The sequence below is a fragment of the Symphalangus syndactylus genome, chromosome 9 (assembly GCF_028878055.3).
Source record: "Symphalangus syndactylus isolate Jambi chromosome 9, NHGRI_mSymSyn1-v2.1_pri, whole genome shotgun sequence".
NCBI classification, from domain to species: domain Eukaryota; kingdom Metazoa; phylum Chordata; class Mammalia; order Primates; family Hylobatidae; genus Symphalangus; species Symphalangus syndactylus.
In genome coordinates, this window is record NC_072431.2 from 68,924,614 (window position 1) to 68,944,270 (window position 19,657).

The 19,657-nt window shown below is 42.6% G+C and overlaps 1 protein-coding gene across 14 annotated transcripts in view; it reads right to left on the minus strand.

Moving 5' to 3' along the window:
- CALN1 (calneuron 1) overlaps positions 1-19,657 on the minus strand; it is a 676,810-nt gene that overhangs the window by 68,655 nt on the left and 588,498 nt on the right. The gene's annotated exons all lie outside the window — the stretch shown is intronic.

Consider the following 19,657-nt stretch of genomic DNA (forward strand, 5'->3'; position numbering starts at 1 on the left):
AAGGATCTATACTAAAGTAATAACAGTGGCTAGTTAGCTCTGCAGAGTTGAATATTTGGCAGGCAGGTAGTGGTAATGAGGTGAATGCACACAGAACAATACAATTAGCTCTTAAAAGCATAGATTAGTGAATAAAATAAAGAACAGAATAAAATATACGTTACAAATATTGTTTACTACTATCCCTAGGCAGAAAGTAGTGGTTGATACATAGTGAGTACTCAATACATATTTGAAAAATGAATGAAAAAACAGAATACCATTTATGTACATTAAGTACGCAAGACTGGTGCAGTCGCTCATGCTCTAATCCCAAAGCATTGGGAGACTAAGGTGGGAGGATTGCTTGAAGCCAGGAGGTCAAGACCAGCCTGGGCAACATAGCCAGACCTCTTTTCTATAAAAATTTAAAAATGGATTAGCTAAGCATGGTGGTGCACACCTGTAGTCCTAGCTACTTGGGAGGCTAAGGTGTGAGGGTTGCGTGAACCCAAGTTACAGTGAGCTGTGACTGCATCAATGCACTCCAGCCTGGGTGACAGAGAGAGACCTTGTCTCAAACACACACACACACACACACGCACACACACAGACGCACGCACACACATCACACATATACAGCTGGGTGCAGTAGGAGGCCGAGATGACCACTTGAGGTAAGGAGTTCCAGATCAATCTGGTCAACATGCCAAAACCCCATCACTACTCAAAAAAAAAAAAACAGAAAAATTAGCCAGGCATGGTGGTGGGTGCTTGTGATCCCAGCTATTTGGGAGGCTGAGGCACCAGAATTGCTTGAATCTAGGAGGCAGAGGTTGCAGTGAGCTTTGATCATGTCACTGCACTCCAACCTAGGTAACAGGCAAGGCCGTGTCTCAAAAAAGAAAAAAAGCATATATATATACATATATATGAATATATACACACGCATATATATATTCACTGAAAGCAAAAATGCAAATTTTGCACCAACAGCCACACATTAAAATCCTTTGGATAATTGCCCATAGGAATAGAGGTGGAATAGGAGTGGGAAACAGAGAGAAAAGGAAATAAACAAATGAGCAAACAAACAAGTAAGTAAGAGAGAGGCTTTGCATGGATCTAAGATGGTGTCCTACCCTAAATGGAGAAATATAATAGATGCAACTCTCTGCCCCTGATACAGAAAAGTGCACAAACAAATGTGTCTGTGAACCGACAAGGAAGAAAACTCCAGAGAGCAGACATTAAGAACAAGCAGTTAATCAAGGGAGAGCTCAGAGCTGGCTTTTTTCCTGAGAGGATCTGCCCAAGCCTGGTGCCTGGAAGCTGTGGTTTAATGACCCTGCAGAACCCGAAGACAGGACGCAGAGTCTATGGACCACACAAGAGGAGGATCTAAATGAGGTTCTGCAAGAAGGCGGAATCCTCAGAACCAGGTGGAATGGTTTCGATATTTATCCATGTCATTAGAACATGATTAGTTCATTCCATTTTGTCATCGAACAGCATTTCATTGCACACGTTCACTACAATTTTATCTGTTCTCTGGTTGATTGACATTTGGTTGTGTCTAGTTTGTGGCTATTACGATCAAGACTCCATGAACAATCTTGTACACATTATTTTACGGACATATGTTTTCACTCCCCTTGGGAAAATACCTAGGAGAAGAATATTTGGGTTGAAGAACAAGTATGTATTTAGCTTTATAAGAAACTGCCGACTGGGCACAGTGACTCACACCTATAATCCTAGCACTTCCGGGAGCTCAGTGGGGAAGACTGATTGAGCTCAAGAGTTTGAGACCAGCCTGGGCATTATAGTGAGACCCTGTCTCTACAAAAAAAAAAAAAAAAAATTAAATCTTAGCTGGGTATGGTAGCATGTGCCTGTGGTTCCAGCCACTCAGTAGGCTGAAGTGGGAGGATCCCTTGAGCTCAGGAGTTTGAGGCTGCAATGAACCATGATCGCACCACTGCACTTCAGCCTGGGTGACAGAGCAAGAGACTCTGCCTCAAAAAAAAAAAAAAAAAAAAAAAGAATACAGAAACTGCCAAACAGTTTTCCAAAGTGATCGTAACATTTTACACTCCTCTCAGTAATGTCTGAGAATCTCATTTACTCCACATCCTTGCCAACGTTTGGTATTTTCAGTCTTTTCGGCTTAACTTTTTTTCTGGGCAAGAAGTGGGTAACTCATGGCTGTTTTAATTTGTAATTTATCTAAGACAAATGATGTTGTACATCTTTATATTGATTGTGCTTATTAGCCATTTGTATATTTTCTCTTGTGAAATAACTAGATGTTGAGCACAACCTTTACAAGATTGTTTGTCTTTTATAGTATTGAGTTGAGACTTTTAAAATATATTTAATATATTCTGCTTACGACTCTTTTCTCAGATAGATACGTTGAAAATATTTTTTTCCTAATCTGTGCCTTGCCTTTTCCTATTCTTAGTGGTTCCTGTTAGAGAGCTGAAGTTTAAACACTTATTATTATTATTTGCTTTTTTTTTTGAGACAGCATCTAACTCTGTCACCCAGGCTGGAGTGCAGTGGTGCAGTCATAGCTCACTGCAGCTTCTAATTTCTGGGCTCAAGCAATCCTCCTGCCTGGGCCTCCCAAAGTGCTGGGATTACAGGCATGAGCCACTGCACTCAGTCTAAAAAGTTATTTTTAAAATTGGATTTAAAAATTTGAAAATATTTTCTAAAATTTTATTTATATAATTGGCAATTAAAAATTGTATATATTATTATTTATGGCATCTAATGTGATGTTTTGATATATGTATACATTATGCAATGGCTAAATCAATCTATTTAACATATACATTATCTCATATGCTTATCAGTTTTTGTGATGAGAACATTTAAAATCTCTCAGCAATTTTAAAGTATGCAATATATCTTTATTGAGAGTCTTCACAATGTATGATAGATCTTTTGAAATTATTTTTCCTGTTTAACTGAAACCTTCTGTCATTCTGAAATTTCAATTTTTTTTAAATTTGAGACAGGGTCTCACTCTGTCAGCCAGGCTGGATTGCAGTGGCACATTCTCGGCTCGCTGCAACCTCTGCCTCCCAGGCTCAAGCAATTCCCCTGCCTCAGCCTCCCGAGTAGCTGGGATTACAGGCATGTGCAACCACACCCGGCTAGTTTTTGTATTTTTAGTAGAGACGGGGTTTCACCATGTTGGCCAGGCTGGTCTCGAACTCCTGACCTCAGGTAATCCACCAGCCTCGGCCTCCCAAAGTGCTGGGATTACAGGTGTGAGCAACTGCGCCCAGCCTGAAGTTTTAAATTTTGATTAAGTCCATGAGTCCATTTTTTAATGGTTTGTGATTTTCATGTTCTGTCTAGGAAACTTGGTCTACCTCCAATTGTGAAGATACTCTGTTTTCTTCCACAATCCACATATTTCTATGCTTTTGGGACTATGATCACCCTAAACTAATTTGTGTGTGTGTGTAGGGTTTGAGGTAGAGGCCAAACAGATGGCAGAATTTTAACTTAAATTTGGATCCTTGATATTTGCTTTAAAAAGTCTTTACACAACATGGACTAGAAGAAAACACCTCAGACCATTGACAGTGTGTGTTTCTGAAAATGAATGGAGAGAAAGAAACAGGCCGGGCGTGGTGGCTCATGCCTGTAATCCCAGCACTTTGGGAGGCCAAGGCGGGTGGATCACCTGAGGTCGGGAGTTCCAGACCAGTCTGGCCAACATGGTGAAACCCTGTCTTTACTAAAAATACAAAAATTAGCCAGGCATGGTGGCAGGCGCCTGTAATCCCAGTTACTCAGGAGGCTGAGGCAGGAGAATCTCTTGAACCTGGGAGGCAGAGGTTGCAGTGAGCTAAGAGCATGCCACTGCACTCCGGCCTCAGTGACAGAGCAAGACTCCATCTCAAAAAATAACAAGAAAAGAAAGACAGACAGAAAGAAAGAAAGAAAAAGAAAGAAAGAAAAAGAAAAGAAACTGAAACGGCACATAAAAGAGGTATCAATGAAATCAGGAATGTGCTATTTATTTTAAGAGGAAAGAAAAGGTCAGAAGCAATTATAGCAAGTTGGTGATGTTTGTTCATTCTGCATTGTGGTTACATCCATGTTTGTTGTAAGGACCCTGTTCTTTTTCCTATTTCAAATAATTTTCCTAAGTAAAACCAAGAAAAAGTGTACACTACAAAGTAGCAATAAAAAGTTACTTTGAAGATTGGCAGTTTCATGCTAGACAGTGCAATTAGATGCAGTTGAAGTTGCCAAACTCTCTCGAAAGATCACAGAAATTTTCAGATTTGGAGAAGCCACATAGCTGATTCATTCACTGTGAATGTCTGTCACTCAGTGGGTGATAACTGTCAGAAGCTTCGGGCTCATTTCCCAAGAAAAACTATATAATGTGAAGCCAAGCTTAATTCAATTAAACAAAGAAAATAAATCACGGCTTCCCTTAAACATTAAGAAGCAGAAAATCTCACAGCTCTTTGATATATCTCAAAATTATGCTGCAATTCAAAACGACGCTAACACTGTCCGGACAAGGGCTATGAATTGTGAAAAGCTCTGGGCTATTCTGAGGTTCTGTGTAAAGAACTGCCGATGGCTGAAAGCGATTTAGAACATGCTTCATACTAACTGTGAACACAGCTTAAACTCAAACTTTGAGCTAATAAAGAAGAAAGGAATATGGAATTGTATGCATCAATGCATGCTAAGGTGAATTGAAAATAAATATGCATCCTAGGGTGGTTCTCCAAGTGTGGTCTATGGGCTGGCAGCATCACCCGATTGCTGATTATAGATGCAAACTTGCAGGTCTCAAGCCTGACTTACTAAATCAAGGGGAGTAGCTCAGGAGTCCGTGTTTTGTGAAGCTTCCCAGGGGATGCTTTGGCTGATGCTGGACAATGACTGCTTTAGTGGAAATGTGACATTCAGTTTTAGACACACAGCACCCAAATTTCCTTTCTACATTGGGCAGCTTCATCTTAGGAGCCTTGGTAAGTATCCCCCACCTCAACTTAGAAGCCCCAAAGGCCATAAATGTCACCATCTCCCATGCAACTGAGATTTGGGCATGTGACCCAGGCTTGGCCATTCAAATGCAGCACCCCAGCCTTTCAATCTGGAGCTACGGCTGCAAAGAAGTTTTTCTGGAGGTTCCATCTGACCTTAGGCAGCACCAAAAGTGTTGTGGTCCCTAGTGGGCACTCTCAGTCCCCCAGTGGCAGTGAGGATCTCGCTGTAGCTGTTGGTGATGGCGTTTGGACTGTGGTGCTGGCTACTCTATACCTCACTTATTTCCTATGCCTTCTCCAAGCCTGACCCACCAGCCTTCCTAGCAACTCTGTGAGCTACCCAGTGCTTTAGAATACATTTCTTTTCAGCTTAAATTGGCCAGAGTTGATTTCTGTAGTGAGCATTAAGAGTCCTGACTACATGTGCATTGAATGCAGTGCTTTTTCATTTATTTTATTTTGGTTTTGCTCCAAAGGCACTTTTTCAACTGATATTATGTGTGTGTGTGTGCACATTATACACACACACATATATATATATACACATTGAGACAGGATCTCTATGTATGTATGTATTTTGTGTATGTAGATATGTATATATTTGAGAGTTTCAAATATATATTTGAATATATTAAAGATATGCATGTATATATGAGAGTTTTCATATATATATTTTGAACTCTCAAATATATACATGCATATATACATATACACAGCCCTTGCCTAGGGTGATATATATGTAAATATACATATATATTTATAAATATACACATAAATATATTTAAACTCCTGAGCTGTTCATTCTGCAATCCTTCATTAATTTTAATGTAAATATTTTGTATGTATATATTTTGAGACAGGGTCTTACTCTGTGGCCCAGGCTGGAGTGCAGTGGTACAATCACAGCTCACTGGAGTCTTGACCTCCAGAGCTCAAGCAATCCTTCTGCCACAGCCTCTCCAGTAGCTGAGACTACAGGTGTGCACCACCACATCTGGTTAATATCTTTGATGATATATTTTAAAGTCAAAGATATTTTTAGAATTTAAAAACATTACTTATTACATGTATGTATCTATATGAACATATACATCTGAATGTGGAGGTCAAATATCTGGAAAAAAATAGGTCATACTGTTTAATTGCTTCATTTTCCATTGTTCTGTATTTTTATATTTGTTTTCCCAAGAATATACGTGTATGCCCAAATAAAAAATAGTAACTATGGATGGGTGTGGTGGCTTATGCCTATAATCCCAGCACTTTGGGAAGCTGAGGTGGGCAGATCACTTGAGGTCAGGAGTTCAAGACCAGGCTGGCCAATGTGGTGAAACCCCATCTCTACTAAAAATACAAAAATTAGCCGGGTTTGGTGGCACATGCCTATAATCCCAGCTACTCAGGAGGCTGAGGTGGAAGGGTTGCTTGAACCTGGGAGGCAGAGGTTGCAGTGAGCCGAGATCGTGCCATTGCACTCCAGCCTGGGTGACAGAGTGAGACTTTGTCTCAAAAATAAAATAAAATGAAATAATAACTGTAGACAACCTCATGATGTGTATGTGTATGTGTGTGTGTGTGTGTGTGTGTGTGTGTGTGTGTGGTGCAAACTGTAAATCTGTCCAGGCCTAAGCGTAGAAACTATGTGTTATTCAAATGGACCATGCTTCTTTTAAAAAAGAATCAGAAATGCAAACAAAGATGTAGGTCAAAAATATCTATCACAATTATTTGTAATTAATACAAAGGACATGAGTTAAATAATCTCACAAATGGGTTAAGTGGATTTTGGTGTCTCCATATTCTGGAATCTTATATGGCTGTTAAATATTAGATTTTTGAAGAAAGGTTCATTCTGCATCTTCCCGCCTCTGGCACTGTCATATTGCTCAGAGTTAAGAATTCAATATAGGGAATGTGTCAGACCCTTGTGAAGTGGGAATTAACCCTGTGAGTCAAAGGAGTTTAAATGGAGGGGCTGGAAGTGCTGTCAGGGCTCTCACCCATTTTGGCTGAGAACTGCTGCCTTGGGCATTTCAAAGGATTGCTCCTTTAGAAAATCATCAGGGGGAGGTTTACCCACATCCATCCTTCATCCTGTCTCCAGCCAACTGGCTGTCTCACTGACTCCTCTTCCCTCTCCTCCCCCTGTTCTCTTGGTGGAGTTGCCCACACTCACTTAATCAGGCCAGCACTGCGGCTGCAGAGTTTGGCATTGGCCAATCGCCCCAGGCAAGGGCTCTGCGATCCTTCATTAATTTTAGTGTAAATTGTTTCATTTACTCCTTCCATGGGAGAGGGGCCAAGGACCAAGGTATCTTAAACCAAGATGTCTGATGAAAATATAAAACAATAATTAGAAAAGGAAAAAGGCATAATGAGAAATAGCTGAGCTCCTCATAGTTCAGACTCCAAAGAGCTCATCACATTCCTGGGAACGCTGCATATTCTGTATTTCTATTATCCAGGAAATGGGCCAAAGAATTGCAGAATCCTGGCACTTAAGAAATCAGGTGATGATAAAAATGTTACAAAAGATGTGCAAAAGGCAAACAAATCTCAGGACCCCTGATATGGTTTGGCTGTGTCCCCACCCAAACGTTGCATTGTAGTTCCCGTAATCCTCATGTGTCGTGAGAGGGACCCTGTGGGATGTAACTGAATCATGGAGGTGGTTACCTCCATGCTGTTCTCATGATAGTGAGTTATCACGAAATAGGACGGTTTCGTAAGTGGCTTTCCCCCCACTTCACTCATTCTTCTCCTTCCTGTCGTCATGTGAAGTCCTGCCATGACTGTAAGTTTCCTGAGGCCTCCCCAGCCATGCTCAACTGTGAGTCAATTAAACCTCTTTCCTTTATAAATCACCCAATCTCGGGTATGTCTTTATTAGCAGTGTGAGAACAGACTAATGCAACCCCCACATCACTAAGTCAAAGGGAGGAGTCGAGCTGGGAACTGTGTCAGGCAAACCTGCCTCCCATTCTGTTCCTACACAAGATAGCTACAAAGATTAAAAAAAAAAAAAAAAAAAAGCTACAGATCCCCCTCATAATTTGCCCACAAGGAAATTCCTTATGGACAAAGGACAGACAGAACTCAAATTCATCCTTCTGCTTATATGAGACAAATATACATCTAATTGCTTCCCCTGCCCTATTATTTCACTAAGCCACACCAAGAGATAAGTGACTCTACTCTCCTCTCACATGTAAATTGTGTATTCAGCGAAAGTCCAATCAGAGATTCAAAAGAATGAATCTACCTATGACCTGGAAGCCCCCTTCCCACCTCAAGTTGTCTTGCCTTTCCCTACCTAACCAATGTACATTTTACACATATTGATTGATGTCTCGTGTCTCCCTAAAATGTATAAAACCAAGCTGTGCCCTGACCACTTTGGGCACATGTCATCATCAGGACCTGCTGAGGCTGTGTCATGGGCACGTCCTTAACCTTGGCAAAATAAACTTTCTAAATTGACTGAGACCCGTCTCGGAATTTTGAGTTCACAGATGTAAACTGAACAGGTTCAGAGTAGAAGAGTACCTCTGCTAGGTAATCATTTTTTTGTCTTTTTTCTTTTTTTGTGTTTTTTTGTTTGTTTTTAGAGACAGAGTTTTGCTCTATCCCCCAGGCTGGAGTGCAGTGGCATGATCTCGGCTCACTGCAACCTCTGCCTCCTGGGTTCAGGCAATTCTCAGGCCTCAGCCTCCCAAGTAGCTGGGATTACAGGCATGCACCACCACATCTGGCTAACTTTTCTATTTTCAGTAGAGACGGGGTTTCATCATCTTGGCCAGGCTGGTCTCGAACTCCTGACCTCAAGCAATCTGCCCGCCTCAGCCTCACAAAGTGCTGGGATTACAGCCACTGTGGGGCATCATTTTTTATTTGTCTGTTGACCTCCGGACACCAAGTCAGGCTAAGCCATTCTTCATGTTGATGTGTTTCTATCACTCCATGCCGTCTTTGAAAGGACGAGTATGGGTTGTTCCCAACAGAGGCCTCTAGGAACTTCGATTTCTCCTGCAACCTCCAGTTGACATCACGACCCTTGGCTATATGAGTTTGAGACTGTAAGTGTGGACTCCTATATCCAGGTACACTCCAAATTCATTTGATCTCCTGTCACCTCTGCTCATTCCAAACTTGAAAGAATCTACAGCAATGAAGGATATCAAACCAGAAACTAAATAAAAAGTTGCCCTTCCTGGCAATGTGGCCCTGCTGCATGGTGTATATGAATAAACTGTAGGATGGAGAATCCATCATTGTTAGTTCTTTTTAACTGAGCCCATGTGGACATGGTGTCAGAGGCGTGTGAACCAGAGTGACTCCATCTTGAATAGGGTCTGGGTAAAATAAGGCTGAGACCTACTGGGCTGCATTCCCAGGAGATTAGGTATTCTTAGCCTGCAGATGGGTATGATTAAGGGGACAGACTGATAACATTTACTAAACAGAGCTGGACTCAGGAATGTCCTGAGATCCCGATAGCTTGAGAACAGGAGCATTCCTAGTCTTGCTTTAAAGATAATAATATCAATTCTTGCGAATATAGTAATTAAGAAAATGAACGCTTTATCACAAACCCTTGTAGTAGAGCATATCTCCCATGATATTTTTGTTACCTTGTATAAACAAGCATTGTACCTAGGGTGGGTGCATTCCTCCTTTTGGGAAAGCCCTGCTCTGCCTTTATTGAGCATTCTTTCTTTTCTTTTCTTTTTTTTTTTTTGAGAAGAAGTCTCACTCTGTCACCCAGGTTGGAGTGCAGTGGAGTGATCTCAGCTCACTGCAACCTCCGCCTCCTGGATTCAAGCGATTCTCCTGCCTCAGCCTCCTAAGTAGCTGGGACTGCAGGCACGTGCCACTATGCCCAGCTAATTTTTGTATTTTTAGTAGAAATGGGGTTTCACCATGCTGGCCAGGCTGGTTTTGAACTCTTGACCTCATGATCCTCCCGCCTTGGCCTCCCAAAGTGCTGGGATTACAGGTATGAGCCACCGCACCCAGCCTTGAGCATTCTTTTATTCCTTTACTTTCTTAATAAACTTTCTTTCACTTTACTCTATGGACTTGCCCTGAATTCTTTCTTGGGCGAGATCCAAGAACCTTCTCTTGGGGGCTGAATCAGGACCCCTTTTCAGTAACAACAACACTAATAGTTATGACATGCCCCATAAAAAATGACATGACATTGTTACATAGCAAAGAAACACCAGGTCAATGTCACATTGCAAGCCTTTAAGGCCACCTACCACTGCCAGGAGAAGTTGAAAGTGAAAGATAGAAAATAGGCAGCGAGGAAGAGTCTTCAGAGTAAACTTCCAGGGAGCACTCTGCCAAGAATGATTAATGCCTGAATCCTCCCTGGGTGGTGCTCCTCTCACCAAAGCTACAGAGAGCATTTGCTGAGGGGACATTTATAGGCAGAGGATGATCCCACGGAGAACTCTCTGTGATCAGGAGACCAACAATGACAAAGGGAACCATCTAGTTCAAAGTAGCCCACATTATTAACTTAACATGTGTGGATCTTCAAAGAGGACCATTTAGGTCAGATACAGAGAGGCAGAACAAGGAATGAAGAGAAGACACTCCTTCCTCATTTCTCCAAGAGATGCATGGAGACATGCATGCTTAACACTGAACCCTGAATGCCATTTTGCATGCATAAAGCAAACTGGTGTGGTGTGGTGTGGTGTGGGGGGTGTGTGTGTTATGCTTATGCAAGTATAAGCTAACCGATAAACATTAATTGAGCATTTACTTGTTTTGGGCACCAAACTGAGTATGCAAAAAAGAGAGACACCTTCCCTCATTTCAAATTGGTCTCTTCACTTAATTTTCTTGTCCTTACAAAATCTCTTTTTTAATCCCTTCTGGTGTTATTTAATAGTGTCAGGGGAAACTCAGATTTGGATTCCACCCTCAGAAAGATCTCATAGGTTATCAAATCTGTGTTCAAGAGTAATGTCCAGGCAAGATGTGGTGGCTCACGCCTGTAATCCCAACATGTTGGGTGGCCGAGGCAAGGGGATCCCTTGAGACCAGGAATTCGAGACCAGGAATTCAAGGCCAGCATGGTAACATAGTGAGACCCTGTGTCTACAAAAAAAAAAAAAAAAATTACAAAAATTAGCCAGGCTTTGTGGTGTGCACCTATATAGTCCCAGCTACTCGGGAGACTGAGATGGGAGGATTGCTGGACCCTGAGAGGTTGAAGCTGCAGTGAGCCCAGATCACACCACTGCACTCCAGCATGGGTGAAAGAGTGAAACTCTATCAAACAACAAAAACAAAAACAAAAAAACAAACAAAAACCAGAGAGAGAGAGAGTAATGTCCAAAACATGTTGATTGGGTTTCCTGCTTTAAGGACTTTTCTTTAGCCTGGTGTAGACCTTTTCAGGTCCTTTTCAGTTTCCTTAGAGAATTCCAGGGCTGCCCATCTACTGAGATGAAAATCCTTGACCATCCAAGACAGGCAGAAGCAGGGAATGGGAAGCTTCACCTTAAGCTGCTAGCTTGTGAGCTGTGCCTTGTTCCTCAAAGGTTAGCAACTAACTTTCTCTAAGACGTGGCCATCTGATCTTTCCTTGACCTTTTTGGGCTGGACAGAGAATCCTGAGCCTAATTCTCAGGAACAACTAGCATCTCATAAATCTGCAAAGGTACCTGCTGTAAGCAGCTTGGGATTCAGGTTTACTCCGCTTTGAAAAATCTAGGGTGTGGCTGAAATAAGATCAGCACATGCTGGAGATGCTTGCCTGTGCTGTTAAGGCCCAAGAATGCTGATAGGGTTTGGCTATGTCCCTACCCAAATCTCATCTTGAATTGTAGCTCCCATAATTCCCACATGTCATAGGAGGGACCCACTGGAAGGTAACTAATCATGGAGACAGGTCTTTCCTGTGCTGTTCTCGTGATAGTGAGTAAGTCTCACGAAAGCTGATGGTTTTATAAAAGGGGCCCCTGCACACGCCCTCTTGCCTGCTGCCATGTAAGACGTGAGTTTGCTTCTCCTTTGCCTTCTGCCATAAACGTGAGGCCTCCCCAGTCATGTGGAACTGAGTCTATTACACCTCTTTCCTTTATGAATTACCCAGTCTCAGGTATGTCTTTATTAGCAGCATGAGAACAGTTTAATACACATGCTGAGTTAGAATGGAAAGACAAAACTACTCCTGTAATTGCTAGGAAGATTCAAGCAATCTTGATAAGCTCACATCTTTAGATACATTATCCTGACCAGGATTTAAATTCCCAGATTTTGTTCAGTGTTTCTTCTAAGTAAGGCACTGTGGTTACTTACTATTCCAGTGGATCAGCTCAAGATGACAATCTACTAATGGGCAGAAATTCAGGAGACAGGGCACCCGTGGTCGCACACGCCTGTAGTCCCAGCTACTCCAGAGGCTGAGGCAGGAGAATTGCTTCAACCTGGGAGGCAGGGATTGTGGTGAGCCGAGTTCATGCCACTGCACTCCAGCCTGGGCAACAGAACTAGTTCCAGCAAGTGGACAGAGAAGAGGAAATCCCATGTAATGACAAGATAATCCAAGTTAGTTGAATGTGGCATGAACGAACTTCAATAGGGGAACTATTATGAAACAACAATGGCTGGGTGTGGTGGCTCACGCCTATAATCCCAGCACTTTGGGAGGCCGAAATGAGTGTATCACTTGAGGCCAGGAGTTTGAGACCAGCCTGGGCAACATAGGGAGACCCCTGTATCTACAAAAATAAAAAAAGTTAGCCAGGCATAGTGGTGAACACCTGTGTCCCAGCTACTTGGGAGGCTGAGGTGGGGAGATTGCTTGGGCCTGGGAGATGGAGGCTGCAGTGAGCCATGATTGCACCACTGCATTCCAGCCTGGGCAACTGAGTGAGAACCTCTCTCTCTCACAAAAAAAGGCCGGGCACAGTGGCTCACATCTGTAATCCCAGCACTTTGGGAGGCCAAGGCAGGCGGATCACCTGAGGTGAAGAGTTCGAGACCAGCCTGGACAACGTGGTGAAACCTCCTCTCTACTAAAAATACAAAAATTAGCAGGGAGTGGTCGCACACGCCTGTAGTCCCAGCTACTCCAGAGGCTGAGGCAGGAGAATTGCTTCAACCTGGGAGGCAGGGATTGTGGTGAGCCGAGTTCATGCCACTGCACTCCAGCCTGGGCAACAGAACTAGACTCCATCTCAAAAAAAAAAGAAGAAAGAAATAACAACACAACACCCATACAAGCAACTAGCTTGATGCCATAGAAAACACACTGCAAAACAACGGAATTACTATTGGGAAGGCTCCACGCAGGAGTCTGTCCACACAACTGACTGTAAGATTAAGAAGTATAAGGCCAGCAATCATGGCACCTGCAGCAATCCTCTAGCCTGTCTGCATCTCTTCCCCGTGTTCTCATGAAGTCTGGGAAGTTGACATTCCATCCTGACTGATGATTCCTCAATCTGTTTCCAGCTCTCTCTCTTTCTTGAGCTCCATGCATGCATAACTAACTGTGAATTCTCCACTGGATGTCTGCATCGAGCAGGAATCTAAAAGTTAGCATGGCCCAAGTTGAGCTCTTTAATTCCACTTCTACTAATTACTAAAGTCAAAGTCCTATTCCCCTATTCTCTGCAAAGCATCCAGTTAGCTTTGTTCTTTACAGAATCTCTGTTGAGGTTAGTGATTTTTAATGTTTAAATATGATCCTCCCTCCCTGATTACAATTCTTCAAATAGCTTCTTATTGCAAATAGAATATATATATATATTTCCTTCCCTCTGTGGTAGATAGATAGAATTTTAAGATAATCTCCAATTACCCACAGTCTTCTATAACCTCCTTCACTTGAGGATGGGATATCACTCCTATGATTAGCTTAAAAATCAGTTGACTTTGAGTTGATGGAAATGGATAGTACACTGGGTGGGCCTGCCCTAATCAGGTGAGGTCTGTGAACCAGGCTCTGGTTGGCCTGGAAGAAAGCAAATGTGCATGCTGTGAAATGCCTGTGTGGGCCACACAGCAAGGATTCATAGGCAGCCTCTAATTGCTAAGAGTAGTTCCTGGCCCAAAGCTAGTACAAAACAGGGACTTCCATCCTGGAGCCACAAGGAACTGAATTCTGATCACCAATTAGAATGAACTTGGACTAGAATCCCGAGCTCCAAAAAAGCATCCCAGTGTTGCTGACACCTTGACTGCAGCCTTCAAATAGCTTCTCAGACAGAGGACCCACCTAAGCCTCCTGACCCATGGAGGCTGAGAAATGATATATTTGGACTGTTTTAAATCACTAAGTTTGTGGCAATCTATTATACAACAATAGAAAATAAATGCACCGGCCGGGTGCAGTAGCTCATGCCTGTAATCCCAGAAATTTGGGAGGCCAAGGCAGGGGGATCACTTGAGGTCAGGAGTTTGAGACCAGCCTGGCCAACATGGTGAAATTCTGTCTCTACAAAAAATATATAAATTACCCAGGCATGGTGGAACACACCTGTAGTACTAGTTACTTGGGAAGCTGAGGTGGGAGAATCTGGAGCCTGGGAGGTGAATCGTTGCAGTAAGCCGAGATCACACCACTGCACTCCAGCCTGGATGGCAGAGTGAGACCCTGTCTCAAAAAAAGGGGGAAAAAAAAAGAAAGCAAGCAAGACAGAAAGCAAGAAATAAAGCAAGCAAGCAAGAAAATAAATGCACCAATAAAATTTGATTTTTGATATGGTTTGGCTCTGTGTCCCTGCCCAATTATCATGGTGAACTGTAATCCCTAGTGTTGAAGGTGGGGTCTGGAGGAGATGATTGGATCGTGGCGGTGGTTTCTCATGGTTTAACATCATCTCCTTGGTGCTGCCCTGGCAAGAGTGAGTTTGCAAGATCTGATTGTTTAACAATGTGTGACACCTCCCTCCTCTCTCTCTTCCTCTTGCTCTGGCCATATAAGAAGCGCCTGCTTCCCCTTCGCCTTCCACCATGATTGTAAGTTTCCTGAGGGCTCCCCAGAAGTTGATGCTGCCCTGCTTCTCATACAGCCTGCAGAACCATGAGCCAATGAAACCTCTTTTCTTTATAAATTACCCAGTCCCAGGTATTTCTTTATAGCAATGTGAGAACAGACTAATACAGTTCTCAAAGCCTTATCTGGTTCTTCCCTGCCTCCTTGGCTTTATTTGCTATTAATCTTCCCCTTCACTCATCATGGAGCATTAAAACATAGCTTTGTCACAACAGCTGACCTTGGAGGGGGTTGTTAATTGGGAGGACACATGGTGGCTTCGGGGGTATTGGCAATATTTCACATCTCATCTAGGTGCTGTTTAGTCAAGGGTATTGAGTTTATTTATAGTTAAAATTCATTTAACTATACATTTGGATTTGTGCATTTTTATTTATGTATTATGCATTAGAGTCAATAAAAAGTTTAAAGTTAGTTTTGCAGAATAATATTTAATGATGTGACAAATGCTCCTAAGTTAATATTTATGTGAGAAAAGTCAAATAAAAATTACCAATTTTAGAAAGAGTAGCAAATAAAACACAAAAGTATACGAATAGCAGCTTTCTGTGAAATGCAAAAATTGTTTAATACCAGTCAAATTTTTTTCTTTTTTTGGAGACAAGAGTCTTGCTCTGTGACCCAGGCTGGAGTGCAGTGGCGTGATCTCGGCTCACTGCAAGCTCTGCCTCCCGGGTTCACGCCATTCTCCTGCCTCAGCCTCCTGAGTAGCTGGGACTACAGGCACGTGCCACCATGCCTGGCTATTTTTTTTTGTATTTTTAGTGGAGACGGGGTTTCACCATGTTAGCCAGGATGGTCTCGATCTCCTGACCTTGTGATCTACCCACCTCAGCCTCCCAAAGTGCTGGGATTACAGGCATGAGCCACTGTGCCCAGCCAATACCAGGCAAATTTTTATGTTTATTATATATTATACATGCAATATTAATTATATATTTATCTGTTCCATATGCTATATTATGTATATTATGCAATATACATATTATATATGTAATAAATCTTATAGACGTTTCCTCATTTTTGCTATCTGTTTTACATGGAACTGTAAAGTAGCATATGATCCATATGTTATCAGTAAAAAACATATGGATCATTGACAGATATTGGAAAGAGATGTTATAAAATGCAATGTTTGGTTTTGAATTGTAAGCCTTTTAGCAAGCTAATAATGGAATGAATTGAGTACTCCACATGCTTGAGAACATTTAACTAAAACTACCAGTCAACATTCTACCGAACCCCCAAACCTAGAGGTGGTCCAGGTAAACTCAGGGGATGATACAGGATGCTTTTCAACTTCAAAATAATTTAGCATGATTCTAGAATTTCAAACCAATATAGTAGAGGTATGAAATAGGGGGGAAAAGGTCTGTTATTTGAAAAAGGAGAAAATTTGGCAGATAATTTGTCTACTAGGAAATCTAAGGGCAGGCTGAGTGTGGTGGCTTACACCTGTAATCCCAGCACTTTGGGTGGCCGAAGCGGGTGAATCACTTGAGGTCAGGAGTTCGAGATCAGTCTGGCCAACATAGCAAAACCCCCGTCTCTACTAAAAATACAAAAATTAGCCAGGGGTGGTGGTGCATGCCTGTAATCCCAGCTACTCAGGAGGCGGAGGTAGGGGAATTGCTTGAATCCGGGAGGCAGAGGTTGCAGTGAGCCAAGATTACACCACTGCACTCCAGCCTGGGTGACAGAGCGAGACTCTGTCTCAAAAAACAAAACAAGACAAAACAAAACACAAAAAACTAAGGACACTTACAGTAGCATTACTCAAATTGATAGAGTATGATCTGGAATGGAAATAAACATAAAAATCAACAGCTATCTTATACACCATCTGTCAGGAAATATGAGGGAAAAAAGAGGCCAGTCACAATAGCATATAAACCATGAAATACATCAAAATGTCCTTAGGGGAATGACAGGAACATCAACCCACCAGAATCTGACCACATGTAGGTTTGAATGCATTTGGTGGTGTGTTGTGGGAGAGATGGGGACTGCCTTTTTACTTATTTATTTTGAGATGGAGTCTAGCTCTGTCTCCAGGCTGGAGTGCAGTGGTGCAATCTCGTCTTATTGCAACCTCCACCTCCTGGATTCAAGTGATTCTCCTGTCTCAGCCTCCCAAGTAGCTGGGATTACAGGGACGCGCCACCATGCCCAGCTAATTTTGGTATTTTTAGTAGAGACGAGGTTTCACCATGTTGGCCAGGATGGTCTCGATCTTCCGACCTTGTGATGTGCCCACTTTGGCCTCCCAAAGTGCTGGGATCACAGGTGTGAGCTACTGTGCCCAACTGGGGACTGCCTTTTAGAATACTCCTTTTGTTCACTTGTTTGGTTTTCTTTTTAACCATCAAAGACCCACAGTATTTGTTGACAGCTGTGTCAGGGCTGTGAGAGTGAACAGAGCCATGCCAAAGGCAGGCTTGCTGGTTACCGGTAGCTGAAGGCTTCTCTGACTCAGCTCTTACTGATTTGTGAGGACTATTTACATATTTACATATTAAAAACGGTCCACTTATGTTTTTAAACATCCATGATAGACATATCTCCTTTTTCATTATTTATTTTAATATACGGTCTTTTCATGTATAAAAGTATTCTTTTTTTGTTTTCAGATCTATTACTATTTATTTTTTGCTTTATTTATGTTTTCACATATTTATGCTTACAAAGTCTATCCCCATCCTAGAATCAGTATAATTCGGAAGAGGGGCAATGTATTAGCCTGTTCTCGCATGGCTATAAAGAAGTACCTGAGACTGGGTAATTTATAAAGGGAAGAGGTTTCATTGGCTCACAGTTCCGAGGGCTATATAGGAAGCATGGAGGCTTCTGCTTCTGGAGAGGCTGCAGAAAGCTTCCAATCACGGCAGAAGGCAAAGGGCAAGTGAGACGTCTCACATGGCAGGAACAGCAAGAGGGGAGGAGGTGTTACACACTTTTTTTTTTTTTTTTTTTTTTGAGACAGAGTTTCGCTCTGTCACCCAGGCTGGAGTGCAGTGGCGCTATCTTGGCTCACTGCAATCTCTGCCTCCCGGGTTCAAGCAATTCTCCTGCCTCCGCCTCCTAAATAGCTAGGATTACAGATGTCCACCACCATGCCCGGCTAATTTTTGTAGTTTTAGTAGAGACAGGGTTTCGCCATGTTAGCCGGGTTGGTCTTGAACTCCTGACCTCAGGTTATCTACCTGCCTCAGCCTCCCAAAGTGCTGGGACTTACAAGAACTCATTCACTCACTATCTCAGGACTAGCACCAAGGAGATGGGGTTAAAGCATTCATGAAGGGCCATCCCCATGATCTAATCACCTCCCCCCAGGTCCTAGCTCCGACATTGGGGATAATTCAACGTGAGATTTGCTCGAGGACACAGATTGAAACCATATCTGGGAAGGATCTGTTTGCCCTATTAATAGTAAAAGAGGATATAAAGTGATAAGAGTTCAATCACTGTGTTTGTAGCCTAAGAATAGAGGTTCCTGTTGAAATATACGCTGACTCCAGGAAGGAGACCAGGAGAGGCTGGCTCAGCTGACCAAACTGTCATCTGACTCATTTCCTCTTAGCTTCCATGGTCTCCTTTTTAAGAACAAGTTGGGTGAGGTAGCTATGTTCACTTTAACAACCTCAGTGAGTCACTACCACAATGGGGGCAGGGACATCTCCTAAAATGGGAGATGAGAAACTCTCCCGTAAGGGTCTATATATACAGCTGCTGGAGATCTGTATAGCACAGAATACATTCAACTTTTTCAAGACCTGGAAAAAACACTCTTTCTTTTTTTTTTCTGAGACGGAGTTTCACTCTTGTTGCCCAAGCTGGAGTGCAATGGCATGATATCAGCTCATTGCAATCTCCGCCTCCCAGGTTCCAGGGATTCTCCTGCCTCAGCCTCCCGAGTAGCTGGGATTACAAGCATGCACCACTATGCCTGGCTAATTTTTTGTATTTTTAGTAGAAACGGGGTTTCATCATATTAGCCAGGCTGGTCTCGAACTCTTGACCTCAGGTGATCTGCCTGCCTTGGCCTCCCAAAGTGTTGGGATTACAGGCTTGAGCCACCGCACCTGGCCAAACATTCCTTTAAATACTGGCTTATGGTCAACTTTCAGCCTTGGTTTCTAATAATGTTAATTTGCCCTTTGTTCTTCATGTAAAACCTAACAGGTAATCAGTATTTTTTAATGTGAATTTGAAGTCTAGAGTGGGCAAACAGTGCTACTCTGCCACCCTCTTAACCTGGGATTAATTTCATTCTTGGAACACAGTGTGTATATCTGAATATTCATGAAGTAGTACGTTTTGCACTCTAGTCTTCGGGTTGATCAGGTTGTTTGAAGGAGAAAATGGAATCATGTAATACAGTTGGAAGATGCCCCAGAAAGGTGAGTGAGACTGCAGGTTGCTGCAGGATCAGATTTTGGGAGTAGAGCAGAGGGGTCACCACCTCCTTCGGGTGGGCCTCAGCTTTGCAGACCAGATTCCTCAGGTTTCCTGGAATTACCAAAACCAAGACACCAACCCAGGTGGGCACTGATTAGCACATCGCAGGAAATCCCCAATGGCCGTAGTTACCTCTGGGGAGAAAAGGAACGATGAGGAGAGG